The sequence below is a fragment of the Nycticebus coucang genome, chromosome 1, assembly GCF_027406575.1.
Source record: "Nycticebus coucang isolate mNycCou1 chromosome 1, mNycCou1.pri, whole genome shotgun sequence".
Lineage (NCBI taxonomy): Eukaryota > Metazoa > Chordata > Mammalia > Primates > Lorisidae > Nycticebus > Nycticebus coucang.
Genome location: NC_069780.1, coordinates 16,963,659 through 16,981,045, shown reverse-complemented (window position 1 = coordinate 16,981,045; position 17,387 = coordinate 16,963,659). Strand labels below are relative to the sequence as shown.

At 40.3% G+C, this 17,387-nt stretch overlaps 1 protein-coding gene and 1 non-coding gene across 3 annotated transcripts in view; one reads left to right on the top strand and one right to left on the bottom strand.

Annotated features, from left to right (window-relative positions):
• The first annotated feature begins 441 nt into the window (after positions 1-441).
• Positions 442-17,387, top strand: part of SPARCL1 (SPARC like 1) — a 34,597-nt gene continuing 17,651 nt past the window's right edge. For both annotated transcript variants that reach the window (XM_053603407.1, XM_053603325.1), the window contains exon 1: positions 442-848. The gene's annotated coding sequence lies outside the window, so the exon portion shown is untranslated. The remainder of the gene's footprint in view (positions 849-17,387) is intronic.
• On the bottom strand, positions 14,582-14,688 carry LOC128592106 (U6 spliceosomal RNA). Its single transcript, XR_008381768.1, has one exon. It is a non-coding gene; the product is annotated as a U6 spliceosomal RNA (small nuclear RNA).

Below are 17,387 nucleotides of genomic sequence, written 5' to 3'. Positions count from 1 at the left end.
ACAGGAAAACTCTTACAGACCACCATCATAACCCAGGGGTGGCAGAGGGGAGCTGTGTTTGTGGGGGAGAACCCTCCATCAACAGCAACATTTCTGAACAAGGAGTGATGGCTCACACATACGTGTCTTTCTGAGCTCATTCTCAGAAGGTTGAAGTATCTGAAGTCCCCTGTTATTAAAACTCCGACTGGATTTGTGAGGACAATTTCCAGTCGAGCAAGGCAATGGTGCATCAGCACACTTGTCCTTTCCCCTCTTTAACCCCTGCTCCCCAATTTCCCTTAGCAAGAAACAGCAGCGTGGAGTTTCTTTTCAAAGTCTTAAAATAAAAATCACCCAGAAAGGGATGTTGCTTATAAAACCTTTCAGAGTTGTTTGAAAAAGAAAAAAAAAAAAAATGCAAAGAGAGCCAAGTGCGCATATTCTGGCCAAGTATGAGAACAAGAGCTTGGGGGGAGGACTGTTAACCCCATGCACGTCAACCGCGTGAGCTCTTTCCCTTTTGGTTTGCGCTGCCTGTAAAGCTCCTTGTGCCCTCAGAGAGAGGCCAGCCTGCTAGGGAAATCCAGGAATCTGCAACAAAAGCAATGACAATCTGAAATACTCCCTGGTTCCAACCTCCAAATTCTCGTCTGTCACTTCAGACCCTGACTAGTTGACAGAGCAGCAGAATTTCAACTCCAATAGACTTGAATGTGCTTCTGGGCAAAGAAGCAGAGCTAACCAGGAAAGGGATTTAAAGAGTTTCTCTTGGGTATTTGTCAAACTTTTATTTCCTGGCTGTGTGCAAAGAGGGGATTCCACTTCAATGTTCTACTGAGGCTCTGGGTCCAGTCACTTACCTGAAGGTAAATAAAATTTAATAAATCTACTGTATTGTCTAATTGCATTTGTTAACTGATTCGCATGATCTGATGAAGCTGTCTAATATTTGTGCCTACATACTACAAAGCCATTTATTTACAAGAGAAACCTTTCGTATGATTTACAGAAAAGCTTCTTAGTAGGGAATTTTGCCATTTGTATTCATGTTTCCTTTTTTACTACAGGATTAAATAGCAAGTGTGAATAAATGATGATGGTTTTAGTGAAGATCAAGGTCAGAAATGTGGAACTGTTGTTAGCCCAAGTGGCACGCAGACCTTAGTGAAGCCTAATCCTGAAATGTATTTTATAAAAATATTCTGCTTAAGTATAAAATAGACCATAAAGAAAGTAGTTTTAAAAAAGAAAAATTTCCCAATGAAATGTGTACATTTCCCATGTTTAAATTATCTAAAGTTCTTTAATCACTACTGTAGTCCCAGTCCGTATCTAACAGTAATGTAGAAATAAAATTTTCAGCTTTTTCAAAAGGTAGGAAAATCTCTCTAATAGCACATTTTTATTTGATTATTTCTAAGTTAATGCGATTGTTAGCCCTTTCCTGACTCCCTTTTGTCGCTTTATAACTAATTGCACCTTTCCTCCTGTTATCGTTATTAAGATGCACACACACAAATGTATAATTTCTCTAATTCTCGATGATGCCTTATTTAGAAAAGCAAAGGGGGAGGGGAATTAAAGAGCTGAAGATATTATGATAATTCATATTAGAAGGTATTATCACTTCTGACTCTGTCTTCTAAAATAACAGCCATGCAACTCATGCTTATTCATTCCTCCCAGGTATTAGAGATATCAGAGGTTACTCTGCAGGAGAAAACCATGCTTTCCACTGCAGGAACACTGTTGAAACTGTATGCCAAGAGGCACTGCAGAAAGAGTATCTCTTTTGCACTGCCTTTAATCTGCAAAGAGGTTAAATATGTCTGTCACCTTGGCATTGTATCTGAGCTCTCCTCTGGCCCCCGGCCTAAGCACACTGAATAGAAACGTTCACTCAGTCCAGCTCAGCAGAAATCTTTTCTTTTTTCAATGCTCCCCTTTTCTCTGGGATACTAGTTTTTTTCAGCTCACAGTTTACTTAGTTAAACCTTGGTGGTTATGACTATTGTTAACTATGATTTTTTTTTTTTTAAGGCAGCCCTCTTTGGAAAGATTTAAGTTTACATTTCTGTTCATTCAACAAGATCTAGCAAAACAGAGTAGTCTATTCCATTCACTTATCATCCAATAAACCCATGCTGCTTTCCACATTTTGGAAAAGAATATGTATGTGTTATTCAAGGATCTTGCCTTTTTCTTTCAGAGAATTTTTGTATAGTTATTGAGCAATCAGTGTACTGGAGTTTCCTTTCCAAGTCTTTTGAGATTTAATCCCAATAGCTTCTCAGAGTGCAGTTTCACTTACCAAGTAAAAATAATAAATAGTGATGACAGAAATGAAATGAATAGTGATGTATCTGGACAACTCCAAAACATTATTCATTTCATTTCCTCTTGACTGTTATTTTTACTCAGTTGATTTGAACACTACTATTTTAGTTAGATTTATTGCAATGTCCCGAACATGTTAGAACCATGGTGGAACCTTTTTCCACCAAGAAGAACATGAACAACTTGTTGAAAGATTTGAAGTGTGCTTTGCCCTCATGTATCACTCTAGAACCATCTTCAGGGGCGACACCTGTATCTCGGTAGGGAGGACGCCCGCCTCGTCACACCAAGGCAGACAGGTTCAAACCCGGCCTGGGCCTGCTAAACAACAATGACAGCTGCAACAACAAAAAAAATAGCCAGATGTTATGGCAAGTGCCTGTAGTCCCAGCTACTCAGGAGGCTGAGGCAAGAGAATTGCTTGAGCTCAAGAGTTTGAGGTTGCTGAGGGCTGTGATGCCACAGTACTCTATCGAGAGCAACAAAGTGAGACTCTGTGTCAAAAAAAAGAACTTTCTTCACTGGCGGAGACCCCCCACAGATCCAGGAGAATTTCTCTGGTTGACCTGGCTGCCCAAAACATGCCCAACCAGGCCAGGGTCTGTTCTTAGAGGGTTCAGAGAGCTTGTGATGGTAGTACCACCAGGGGCTAGCCTAGCTTTTGTCGCAGGATTCAAAAATGAACTCTGGAAGACAGAGTGTGTGATCTGGACTGATTACTCCAAAGGTAGAGAGGCCATCTTATAAAGTGAATAAGACCATGGGCTCTGATTTATATCTGACCATATAGAATTGGTTTATTATAAGACAATATAGACCAAAGCTTATATCCAAGCTTTACCACTAAATAGCTCTGTGATTTAGGGCAAGGAAGTTAACATCTTTGTGTCTGAGTCTTTTCTTTTCTTTTTTTCTTTTTAATTGTTGTGGATTTGTTGAGGGTGTGATAAAACAGGTTACACTGTATGTCTGAGTCTTTTCATTTGTGGAAATGGGATCATAAAATTAGTAGCTACCCAGAAATTTGTCATAAGCGTTAAGGGAAGGAAACTGCTATGCCTGGTACATTAAGGCAATCAATCAATCATAGCCAATATGAAAGCACTACCCTACCAATATGGAAACTCAAGAAAGGAATTGACTGTAGATTTTCCCTTAAGGTTTCTTCCTATAGTGATCTGATTGATGCATTTTGCTCCATAATAAAATGTCAATGCCAGGTGTATCCCTCAGACTCACCACAGCAGAGTGGAAAGAGCATGGGCCTTGGAGTCTAATGCACCCAGGCTGGAATTCTGACTCTCCCTCCTACAAGCTGTGTAGTCACTTCATACTCCCAGGACTCGGTTTACCCATCTGTTAAGCAAAATGGAGATCATAGCCTACAAATGGTGTTGCTATACGAATCAAAAGAGATGTTTATTAAGTGCCAAGTATAACACTTGGCAGTGTGCTAGACATGCAGGGAATTTGATTCATTGCTTATAAGAAATCTCCCATCCCAGCAAGGCATCTGTTAATGTACACGAGATGACTTTTCTGGTAGTAATGCTGGGGTCAGGAAGGAAATATTCTTTGAATTGTCTTTTTTGAAATCCGAAGACATGTAAAAATAGATCTGACACTCCTCTTTCCCTCTGGGGGTGGGGTGTCCCAACACGAGGTATTTATTGCTGTGGGTCTTTACCGCTTCATCTGTTAGCAGCTTACAATGGTGGAGTCAAACGAAACCCAAGAGTGTGTTGTGTTTCAGCTTGCCATCACACAGAGGGAGAGGAAGGGCTGCTTTGCTTTCCACTCTGTTTTATTGGCCCACTTGGACGGGAAAGAAGGCCCCCAACATTTTTTCTTTCTTATAGTTTCTAAAGGCAAGAATAGGGCTTTTGACTTGCTCTAGGGGGCATTTTTCCCTCTCTAACTGAAATTCAAACGAAAGAGTTTTTTTGTTGTTGTTTTTTGTCTTTGCTTTTTGTTTTTGTAAACCTCTCCCCATGTTCCTAGCATTGAAATGTCAGCTGCTTTTTCTGGCTGCATGTAGCAGCAGCCTGTCGTCATAGCAATGAAAGGGTATAGAGAAACTCCAGCTTCATGGCCTGCTCTGGGAAATAACTCTTAGTCTGCTTCGAAAAATCCTTCTTTAGAAATGAAGTCTCCAGGCCTGGCTTTTTTCCTTCCTATTATGCAACCAATTTAAGTACACCAACTTCAGTAGCTAAATGTTTCCTTTAAAGATTTAGTGAATAGGTGAAAAAAAATGAACAAGAGCTCTAAACCAGTGGCCATTTTACTATGGGGAACAAGGGAAAGAAAACTGAAAAGGCAAAGGGAGAGAAATAGGAATGGCCTCGCTTGATAACACACACTGCACGCCCTGCAATAAACCTGCTTCCAGGCTCCCACTGCCTCCCCGTTCTCACCATGTGCTCTAGGGTAGTAGTGGTGGAGAGAATCCCAGGGCAGGAAGCCTGGACTCCAATCCTGGGATTCACACTTTCTGGTTTCTTATGTACTCTGTGCCTCTGTCTTCTCATCAGTCATGACATTGTCAAGGGCATTGGTGGAAGTCAGGCATTTGTTACAGTATCTAATAAACAATGGGGTAAAGGTTGGCTGCTAAATGTGACCTCAGTTTCCCCCACTGTGACCTGGGGATTAACAGCTAATTCATAAGATTGTTGTGCGATTAGCTAAGACCAAGAATGTAAATGTTCAGTAAGTAGTGGTTATTAGGGGTAGCTACAACTCTGAAAGGAACGGCATTTTTGAACTTGGAATCTCCCAGAGAGTAAATTGTAATGAACAGAGCCCTCACAAACATCATCACATAAATGTCAACCACTGAATTTCTAAAGAGAAGTAAATAAATAATTAGGATTTTTCACATTTAAAGAGGAAAGAAGATCCCTCATCTTACGAACATGAGGGCCAAAAGTGTTAAAACATCTTTTCAGTAAAATGCTTTTTATTCATCTTTCTGTTTCAGTTTCTCCAGTGTTTTCCATGCAATTATATAAATAAGTAATATTTTATATTAAATTGCAAACAACTAATGTATTCTGTGTTCTATATCAAGAAAAATGCCAGGGACTCAGGAGGGGGTAAAACTACAGAGGGGCTGTGAGCTCTGTAATTAGGATGTGGTCATCAATCAAATCATCACATTAGGGAAACTGGGTAGGCCTGAACCTAAGCTGTCCTGGAAGACAAAGCCATCTTTATGGCAGCACCTGTGGCTCAGTGAGTAGGGTGCCGGCCCCATATACAGAGGGTGGCGGGTTCAAACCTGGCCCCAGCCAAAAAATTGCAACAAAAAATAGCCGGGCATTGTGGTGGGCATCTGTAGTCCCAGCTCTAGGGAGGCTGAGGCAAGAGAATCGCCTAAGCCCAAGAGCTGGAGGTTGCTGTGAGCTGTGATGTCACAGCACTCTACTGAGGGTGATAAAGTTAGACTCTGTCTCTAAAAAACAAACCAAAAAAGCCATCTTTATTTTTCTAATGACAACATCCCCAACCAAAGATTTTGTCCAACCTAAATGTACAAATAGATAATATATTGTAATGTATACTTAGGACATTTAACCTATTATTATACATACCCAATTAAAATGCTATTTTACTTTATGTTTTAAATGTATAAAACTGTCTTTTCTTTGTCTCAAATTTCACAAAACTGTTTCATTAACCCTCTTCGCATGCATCTTTAACATCACGTACGTGGCCACTGGATCCACTCCGTAAATTATCTAATACAGAACACATCATCGATCCTTAGGCAAGTTGTTTATAACAAACTCTTTAAAAATTTGCTGATGCTACAAATGTAATCCCCAGGCCTATGTCTCATTCTGTGCTGATGCTCTCCACATTCTAATTACTTACTGTATTGCTTTTCCACTGCTCTTTAAAAGGCTTATTAAAAGCCACCTGAATCTTTTAAGTGTGGTTTTCTAAACCTGTATAATCCCAGCACTTGTAGTAATGAACTCATCCTTGAAGAGTAATGACTAAGCCTGTTTTAAATATCTTCATCTCCTTTTTCATCCATCCCATCAAGGTGACCTTCCTAAGAACAAAAATAACCGTAGCTTGAGATCATTTCTGGTTATTTGCTTGCACGGTACTTTGTTGTTCAAAATGAAGAAATGGGGGCAGTGGCCTTTCATGTGAGAGATTTCAGAAGTACTAGAATATAAGGCAAATCTCTCTTGATAGCATGATTTGGTGGGGCAAAAAAAATTCACATTATATTTGAACCCATATTATATACAATTATATGCCTGGATAAGTGTTGTAAGGGCAAAGCCTTCTTGTTCTGAGACTGTGGCAGACCCCCCTGCAAGGCCAACAGTGGCTCTGCCTGAACTGGAGGCTGACTAGAGCTTAACTCTAGGGGGAGGGGTGCCTGTTTGGGGAGGTAGAGGTTGGGAGCAGTGGGTGCTGGTAAGAGAATTCCAGGAGTGTGAGCATTTGCACAAGACTCTTTAGCAAGAGGGATCATAGCCTATTTAAGGAACCGAGATAGGGAGTAGCTCCGCTGGGAGCAAGGACAGAGCTGCAGGAGATGTAAATCCTAAGCAACAATCTGCGGTGCCCTCCTCCCTGAGTACTAAATGTGTTTGTCCTCCGCTAGATGCAGGTTCAAGGTATATTTTTATGTCTCTGTGGAATTCCAGTTTGTCTCAAGGCCTCCATAGGTATAAACTGTGTCTATCTCTAGCTTGGACCCACACGGTGGTAGGTTCAATTAAGAAGCATGTTGGTTAAGTTGAAGGTCAGAGAGTGAGAAAAGTCTCTATCGTTGAGTCTGAGGGTATCATATACCCTCCCAGGGCTGGGACATCTTGATGTCAGATGGTGACTCAGCAAAGAGCTCAAATAGAAGAGCATCTTTTCCATCCTTCAGATGACTTTAATGCCAAGCCATAGAGCTCTCCCCAGAGACTCATTAAAACTTTAAAAGCCTTAAAGCATCAGTGTTAACTCGGGATCAGGTAATAGCATGTGTATGTCGGCCAACATCTGACCACGGGATTGGCCCTCTCCTAACAAAGCCTCTGACTAGCATGTAACGACAAAGAGCAGGAGAAGGTTCTATTTGAATCTGATCATGAAGAACCTACAATAATCACTTTGTTTATTACATTTCCCAGAAAGGAAATTTTTTCATAGTTATAATAATTACTAAAAATAGCAGCCCACAGGTTTCCTCCAATATAAGCAAATTCAACAGAAGATACCTGGCCTTATTTGGAAGCAGGGATGTACATACTCCAGGAAATGATATGCCGGTAGTAAGAAGAAAAAGAAAGTCAGAGGGAGAACAGTGCATGCAAACCTGTCATTTTTCTAGGGCACATGATGTGTCTTTCTCAGTTCAACTTTTGACAAAAAGAGAAAAACAGACCAAGTAGTCACCATCTGCCTTGAAACCCAAAGTAAGTTTCCTCGGTCTAGAAGGGAAGGAGGCAGACTTGTAAGTTTTGTTGAGGCTGCCGGACGAGCCAGCGACTGGAGGGAGGGTTAAGCTACCTGGAGAGCTCAAGGTCGTAGGAGGAAACTTTTAACTAGAAAGACTGTGCCAGAAGCTACAAACACTGAAATCTCTAAGGAGTCAATGACATGGCCAATATAAAAAGGATTCTATCCCTCCTTCCAGAAGTATGGATGACTGAGTTCACAGAGTTCATATTTAAGCAGCTTGTTAATGCGTAAGAAAAAAAAGGAAAGAGAAGAGAGATAAAGACAGAAGAGATACAAAAGAGGGAAAAAGTGCCCAGTGGAGAAAGACAGTCCTGCTCAGTAGACTCAAGTGTCAAGGCCATACGCAGAACTTCGCAAACAAGATGTTATCTTTTAAAATTTAAATTCATGTTCTAAAAATCTATAGGAATGAAAAGAAGTAAAACACACATATCTACTTTGATCTAACCTTACTCGAATCTAAATTCTGAAAAACTACTTACAGAAACTGACATGGAACCAATTAGAAAAAAAAAAAGGCAGAACCACAGAACCCAAAATACATTCTGACTGGTTTAAGTTCACTACTAAATCTAGATGGAGAATGAAGTTTCAGGGTGTGTCAAATTTTAGATACCCTCCCCTCCTGTAGGAAATACAGATTTCAGGATGAAGAGACAGAGTAAGTTAGTGAGCTCCATTCAGAGGGGTGTCCTATGACACCTACCAATTAGCTTTTACATACACTGCTTTCACCCTTGACCTGAGGGACTGTGCACTGGTCTTGGAGGTCAGAGCTGGCTTTGCACCATCAGAGCCTGGGGAAGTTGACACACACATGGCCCATTACACCTGTGCCTTTCTGGCCATCTCTGCTGGCTTGGGTGGGCTACTTTTCCAGCTAGAGGAAAGGATATTCAAGCCCCCTTTCTGCTTCTCCAGGGACAGAGTGTGTGGAGCTGTGGAGAAATCTAATTAGAACTTCCTTTCATGGTGAAATCTAATTATAACCTCTCCCATGGTGAAAACCAAAAAAATAAAAATAAATAAATAATAAGCTAAACGGAAGGCTTCAAGCAAGAGCTATGCCTGTGTTCTGTCTTCCCTCAGGCAACTGCGCAGAAAGGTCACCGTGACCTTGGCTTGCCTTGCTTAGGAACAGAGGTCATAACCCATTACTCCTCCTCATTCAATGAAAAGGAAAAACATTTTCATATCTGATGTCAGGAGTTTGGGAGATTTTCTCTAAGATCCCTTAGTTAGCTGAAGTAAATTTTAAGCTAACACCTGCTCCCTCCACACACACATTTTTTTTTTTTTTTTTTGGTCTAGCAAGATGACTTTCCTTATTACACTTGGAATGCCATGTTAAACAAGAAAAAAGACAGTGAGTTATTTAGGCTGATATCCTCCTGTAATCTGTTCCTGACATCTGTAATGCTACGGCCCTTTCAGCCAAACTGTAGGCTTGCAGATAGTGAGAAACTGCAGTGCCATTGGAGAAGGGTCCCCACCCCTAGAAAAGGGTCACCACCCCCCTTCAAATTTCTAAAATCTTATGGAGATAAATGGAGACAGTTCTCAAAATAGTAATTTATAGAAATACATATTTTATAAGTACCTGGCACAAGTCTACAATTGCTGAAATAATAAAATTTCTAAGCACATTCTATTCCAGTCTCTACCACTACTGCATAATCTCTGTATATCACTGAATAAAATACAAATTTACAGTTTATAAAGAAAAAAAGAGCAAATAACTCTGAAAGCAAAATATTTTTAGATTCAACCAGAGTTACCTAATCACCTACATCGTAAGATAGGGACCTAGTCGGAAAGTATCCTGGGATTACAAAAATCAGAAGAAGTCATCTTAATTATTCGTCACTAAAAACCTGTAACTGGTTTCAAGACCCACATTTGGCTGCATGTTCTTCTTTCTCTCTTAGCTCATTGGAATCTTTTTCAACTTTCAAGCCATTAAGTCAGTGGATTCTCCCAGCCTTTCTTTGAGCACCAAACAACTCTGAGCTAACTCTCTCTAAATCAGTGCAATAATCTGTTGGGATTCAGAGGAAACAAAACGTGAATACTGAACCCAAATGTCTTTCTTTCCTCTCTTTTTCTTCCCTGAACCCCACCTCCAACTAACAGTAGGTTTTAAGGACCTTAAAGTGGGGGGTGCAAGTTAACCTCATTCTAGAAAAACTTTTATTACCTAAAATACAGAGAGAGGAGAGTACTAGAAGCTTTTGTTTTAAACTAGAACAACGCTTGGTTTAAACCTTGTGACTGGCAGTGATCTTGTATTCAGTAGCTTTAGGGATAGGCATAGCGGTAGGGGAAGAGACACGCCACCATCAGCTCACAGAAAGAGCAGCTGATTGATGTCTTCTTGCAATCTGAAAACAATTCAAAGTCATTAATTTCATAACAAATGTTTCCTTATGATTTGAAAAATACTCTGGATTGGAGCATATAAAGTTACAATAGCCTGAGATCTGGATGTTATTAGCTTCTTTTCTTTCTCATACCCCAAAAATCCAGCCCATGCTTACTCTGTGTTTGCTTCTTAGTTGTTTTATTTTTCTCAAATCCTACGTTTTGGATGGCGGCCATAGTAAGGTATGAGGTCTGATCCTGCCTGAAGGCAGCTGACTTGGCCCCTTTGCTTCCAGGCATCTTGATAAAGGGGCCTAAAGCTCCAGGGACCCACAGCCTTTTCTTGAATGTAGGGTGTACGTTTCAGTGCTATGTAGCCAAAAATAGTTATTGTCCAAAAAAATTAACAACAGATTCCCTTGTACAGTATTATTTATCTAAAATATAACTTTGTTTCAATTTAGTTCATCAGACTCCTCTTGATCGGGTAAATTTCTATATGTTTTGGGACTAATCATGCAAAAGCAGTATTTTTAGAACAAGTGTTTAAAATGTCCAGTCAGACTGAGTGAGCTGGGCTTCTTTTGATGTGGAAAAGGACTGGAACAGACGGGGACGAACAGAAGGACTAACTTACTTCCCAAGGTCCCAGATTAATCCCAGCGTCATAATACTCAAAGACTATATGGAAAAAGAAAAGGGAGAGTACTGTACAGTGAAAAATGGCATTTTCCAACACAAAATGCTTCTCACGTTAGTTGTCCATATGTCCTTCTTAAGCACTGCCATTCTATAGCATCTTCAGATCTTGTGACTCTATCAACAAAATCATCTTTGATATAGTAAAATATCTTGGCTTTCTCCAAAAATGATGAAGACTGCTAAGTTCCATTTAAATATGTACATTACACATGTGTGCATGTGTGTATACATATATATACATTTTATATATAAATATATGTATATACACATATATGTATTTCCTAGCTAAGGCAAAGCAACTCTAGAAAGCTTAACACAGGGCAGTGGCCGTCCTGAGAGTACGAGGCAGCTCTGTGGACAGAGAACCAGAAAATATTCACACTCACGAATTCTAAATTTTGCATCAAGGACTGTATTGGTCATGAACTCAATGAGGACGTAATCGACCCAGCCAGAAAACTCAGATTTGGGAATCTGAGGAGAGGGTAATTAAAGAGTTATTTACCACTGTATGGGCAGGGTATAGAAAAGCCAAGAAGTTGTGGAAACAGACTAGTAAGGGTTGAGCTTGTATGTGTGAGGGAAGGAACATTTTCTGAACGCAGACAGAAATGCTAAGGGAGAGGGTCACTAAGAGGGGATGTGACCTTCAGCAAAGGGACAGAGACACATGCAGGGAGCTGAGAAATGTATTTCCTAGCCCTACCCTTCTCCTTCCCTCAGATTCCTCCTAGCAGTATTCTCCACTGACTGAACCCAACCACTGGGCAAGAGAGCCTGTTGATACCTCCTATGGGCCCCAACTGATGGCACAGGGCAGAGACCTGGAGGGTGGATGAGGAGCCCAGGTGAAAAAGCAAAGTGAAGGTCCTGGGGAAGATCTCTTTCCAGGGTGGGAGGGGAAGAATTCACAGCAGTGGCCCAGCTGTGGATGAGCTGTGTCTTTTCCTTGCTTAAGGGAATCTTTCCAGAGCTTTCACTCTGAAGGCACAAATAAACTTCAGGTTTCTGCCCTATTTTCAGAGAACCCCTCAAACTCCACACGTAAACTCCACTAGGGTTTATTACATCTGCTCCCTTCAGAGAAGGCAGGTAATGAGTAAGGAAGCGCCCCTGGGGCAAGGAATTGTTTCCCCTGTTAAATGTGCTGGCCCTCACCAAGGTACATGAGAAGCTTGGGCCCTGTGCCCACCCCTGAAGGGACTTCTGCTTGGACAGAATGGTTTCATTAGTGGGAAGCAAGAACTAAATACTCATCAAAGCACACCATTGTTCCCCAGAGGTTCCCAACACCATGAGAATGAGGCTACTTGGAACTGTTCTTAGATATTATTTGCTGTATTTCTTATTCCTGGAAGAGAACTCCTACCCTCAATGAATAATTCTTGGTCCATTCACAGAGCTGAAAGCACTTGAGATTCCTCTCCCAACTAGCAGAATTTAACAACTGACTTACTCTGTTAACAGAGAAGAGAGAGAATTGCCACTGAATCCTAAGAGGTTTTGTTCTATCCTGGTAGTGTTGAACTAAGAAGGGAAATTCAAGTAAGAGCAGTCAAAGGAGAAAGCCAAGAACCAGGCATTCAGGGAAAGAAATCCCAGGGAGGTAGAGAATAAAATAAATGAAGGGGTAAAGAGAAGAGTTAAAGGCAGAAAGGAAACAGAATTAATCCATCTGATCATTTCATTTTTTGTGGGACAGAATTTGGGCAGGTCACTCAGGGGCACCACCAGACCAGACTTAAAGTGGTGAATTGTCAAGCTACTAACAGTGTGAAGCAAATCACTCGGGTCTTATTAATTCCTATCACATCACAAAAGCTGCAGGCCTGCAGGTAAGCCGTACTTAGGAGTGGATTCAGGCTTTGTGAAGCCAGGAGTTTACATGAATGTGTGGGACCTTCTTCTTCAAAAACAGAAAAACTGAAATCAGTACAGGACTTTGTATGGAGCCAGTACGAGAGAGGGGACCCTAAAACTTACACCTCTTCTTTTGTAGCACAACCACTCTGGTCATACTCAAATGTCTGTACCCCAAAGAATATGCAAAAAAAGTGGGAGGTGAAAATAAATAAATGTGAATATGAGAAAATCTGGCATTCCCAGAGAAGGAGAAAATACTATAGTAGAAGTGGAGCAAAGAAAATGAAATATGGCCAAAATAAATTTTCCCACAACACCACAGGGCAGAGAACAGTGAAGACTTTCCGAAGGGCTGGAAAATGTCTGAGGAAAAGAGGAGAGAACTTCTTTTCTTCCATCCTGTGTGGAGCTCTGGGGTGAGGCACAGCGAGATTAGTGAGTGGGGCAGTAAGTTGAGGGACCCTGAGAGGCGTGACGCAGAGGTGTGGAGAGGTGGCTATCGCACAAGCTTGCCTCAGAGAAACCTGTGGGGAGCCTCTAAATATAATTAAAGTAATCCCTCAATTACACGGTATAGGAGAGGAGAAATGTGCTCATGTCCTCAGTCATGACTGGACACAGTGGCAAAGCGAGCTGATCAGGAAGCTCTCGTCGGATGGACACTTCTGTGAAGTGGGGGTCAGGTCACAGGCGGGAATGCAGGGGTGGTGCACAGGGGAAGTGCCTAGCCCAGGATCTGGCTATAGTAAAATCTCAGAAAAATATAAGCCATTGTATTAGCTACTATTAAACAATGATAAAAATGCACATTTTCTTTTTTTATTAAATCATAGCTGTGTACATTGACATTTTCAATAAAATAATTCTTTAATGAATATAAGTAATTCTATTACCAATGGATACACTTGAGTGCTGTTCCACATAAAAATATTTAATGATTATTTCAATTACATACTGCTACCTACAAACTCAGGGACTTAAAACAACTCTTTCATAATGTCTCAGGATTTTGTGGGACAGAATTTGGGCAGGTCACTCAGAGGGACCAGCAGGCAGATGATCTGGTCCGGAATGGCCAAGATGCTTCCACTCACAAGCTCTGTGCATTTGCAAGGACAGGCAGAAGACAGGCAGGGACAGTTGAACGGTGTCTTCTGTGGCATGAACTCTCTTACAAAATGTCTCAGGTCTACCAAAATGGGTTTTTCAAGAAATCCAGGTAAAAACTCCAAGCCTTCTTATGACCTCCTAGCCTCAGAAGTCCCCAAACATCACTTCTTCCTCAATCAATAAGTCAAGAGAGTCACTGGAGCCAGGCCACATTCAGGGAGAGAAGAATAGACTCCACCTCTCAATGGGAGGAACAGTAAAGAATTTACAGCCGTCTCATTATATTACATATCAAATGAGAAATTCAAAAATTACCTAAAGACAGCAACCCATGTGAGTTAGAATAAAGTGGACCTTTGTTGAGTGTTTTGTTCTTGGCGGGAGACCTACCCTGTTTCCCCGAAAATAAGACAGTGTCTTATTTTAAGGTGTGCTCCCAAAGATGTGCTAGGTCTTATTTTCAGGGGACGTCTTATCTTTCCTGTAAGTAGGTCTTATTTTCAGAGGATGCCTTATTTTGGGGGAAACAGGGTATTTCTTCCACACCAAATGATTCATCCAGATATTTGTTTTATTAGTACATGGGCCAGCCAATAGAAAAACTCTAAGCATTTGAAATTCCAGAAAGGCCACATTTATGAAATGCAGTCCAGCTATCATCTTTTAAAATTCCAGATGAAGTTTTCCCAAAAGTGGGATAATGAGATACCTTGACAAAATAAATTAAAAAAAATTTTTTTTTTTTTTAAATATGGAACGCTTCACGAATTTGCGTGTCATCCTTGCGCAGGGGCCATGCTAATCTTCTCTGTATCGTTCCAATTTTAGTATCTGTGCTGCCGAAGCGAGCACAAATTAAAAAATTTTTAAAAGAGAGAGGGAGACCCTGCTCCTAACAGAAGGAAAAGGCTCTCTTTGAGTTTCCCCCCTCAGCCCTCACCTTTAACCTCTCAACATCCATGAAAAGAAACAGCAGGATGAAGGAAAGAAAGTAATAACGTAAGAACTCTTAGGTAATGGGATGAAGCAAAGGCTCAATGAATTATTATCAGGGTTATTAAGCCATTTTCTGCTTGATGAGTGTTTCAACATCTTTCATCTAATTTTTACAGTTGAGGAAATTACCAAATAATTATATTATCACATGAGTCTCAATACAGCTCCAGAAGATAAATGAGAAAGGTGCTATTATTTTTCCTATTTTATAGATCAAGAAACCAGTGACTTCATGCCTATAATACTAGCACTGTAGGAGGCCAAGGCGAGTTAATTGCCTGAGCTCATGGGTTTGAGACCAGCCTAAGCCAATGCAGGACCCCATCTCTAAAAAATAGCTGAGCGTTGTGGTGAGCGTCTATACTCACAGCTACGTGGGAGGCTGAGACAAGAGAATTGCTTGAGCCCAAGAGTTTGAGGTTGCTGTGAGCTCTAATACCAGGGCACTGAACCCAGGGTAACAAAGTGAGACAGTGTCTCAAAAAAAAAAAAAAAAAGAAAGAAAGAAAAATAGAAACCAGTGACTTGACCAAAGTCTCTTGGCTGGTAAAAGGCAGTTCAAGTTAGAACTTAAGTCTTCCAGTTCCGCACAAAGTATTCTTTAAATTGTTGCTGCTGCCTTTGAATGAGCTCACACATTTGGGGGAATGAAACTATCTTATTTGACATCAATCCTGCATATTTAAGCTTTGAAGAATAATAACTATGTATTCAAAAGTGTTTCATGTCTGCATCTTTCACCTAGAATTTTATATTCTCTTTCTGCAAAAATAATCTGCATTTTTTAGCCAGTATATACCAAATTTGAATGTCTCAAAATAAATGACTTTTACTTATCCAAGAATAAAACAGAATTCATCATACTTCAAGGACATCATGGTTTTGATTTTCAAAGTACTTTGCAAGCATCAGCTAATTAAGCCTCCCTGAGTCTTCAGTATGACAGTTTTATTCAAAATCTCTCCCGTTTCCCAGGAAAGCTCTGCATTCTGTCTTATTTACTCAAATCAGCACATTTGTTCAGTTCTTAAAATAAGAATCTAAATCCCATGAAATTATTTTGATCAATGTGAAGCAAATAACAATTATCTCAGTAAGACAAACATGTCCAGCGACTGGTCTGAAAGACCCAAAGGAACATAACAGAAGAACTCAAGGCTAGTTAAAGTCTAGGTATCAGATTGTCCCATGAAGTCCTTCAAAAATGTAAGACAGGCATCTTCCTCTGTGCAACTGGCCATTTGAGGTTATATGACAAAACCGACATTTGTTCTATGCCTTAAAACGTCTTCCCTACAGCTATGCCAGGATTCTCAGCAGTCTAGCAACTCCTTTTGGCTAAAAGCAAAGCAATACACCTCTTACCTCAGAGCAGGAAGACATTAATTCAGGAATATTCTTATATCCCAGGTATGCAGTAGATACATGTAAATAACTAGGATTTAAATGCAGGGGATATAGTACATGTGAGTCTGTTTTTTACGAATGAACTAAATGGGGAAAATAGCAAAGAGAAAAATTAAGCTTTGGAACTAGGGCTCCTGGACAGCTCGAGATCACCTAGAGGAGGAAGGTATGGAAGAAGAAAGGAGAAAAAAAATAAGATTCTTTTCTCATATATCACATTTAACACAAGACTGTTTCCCTTATGTGAAACTTAATACAATGTGTAATGACTATAAAGATAATACTGATGAGAGGCAGCAGGCAGAGAGGTGGAAAGAATGATCACTTACGAGTGTATGGAAGTTGCAAAGAGCTTCTTCACCTCCATGGCTCCCTTTGGCTTTAGTAGGAATTGTTATCCTATTAATAACAACCCCATTCCATCGATGAAGTTTGGAGAGATTAAGTAATTTGCTCAAGGTGGCTTTTAGTACTTGGCAGAGCCAGGGCCCAATGCCAGAAATTCTGACTTCTTGTTTGTAACTCACTCCATCAGATGTGTTGTTCAAACATCGAATACTGAATCCAAAGTTTAGCATTCTAATTCTTGCCCACTTAAGCCTTGTACATTTGGCCAAATAATTTACATTCTTCATGCTTTTATATCTTTATATTTAGATATCTCCCTCTTTTCCTCATTGAACGGAATGAGAGAGTATATAATAAAACACTTTATAAATTGTGAAATGCTATATAAATATAAGAAAGGTATAACTACATCCATCTTAATGAATTATTATTTCTGAAAACCCTGCTGCAGTTAAGATTTCCTCCCTCTTCTCTGACAAAGGTTTAATAACCAGAATCCACAGAGAACTCAAACGCATTAGCAAGAATAGAACAAGGGATCCCATCGCAGGCTGGGCAAGGGATTTGAAGAGAAACTTCTCTGAAGAAGACAGGAGCACGGCCTTCAGACATATGAAAAAATGCTCATCATCTTTAATTATCAGAGAAATGCAAATCAAAACTACTTTGAGATACCATCTAACTCCAGTGAGACTAGCCTATATCACAAAATCCCAAGACCAGAGATGTTGGCGTGGATGTGGAGAAAAGGGAACACTTTTGCACTGCTGGTGGGAATGCAAATTAATACATTCCTTTTG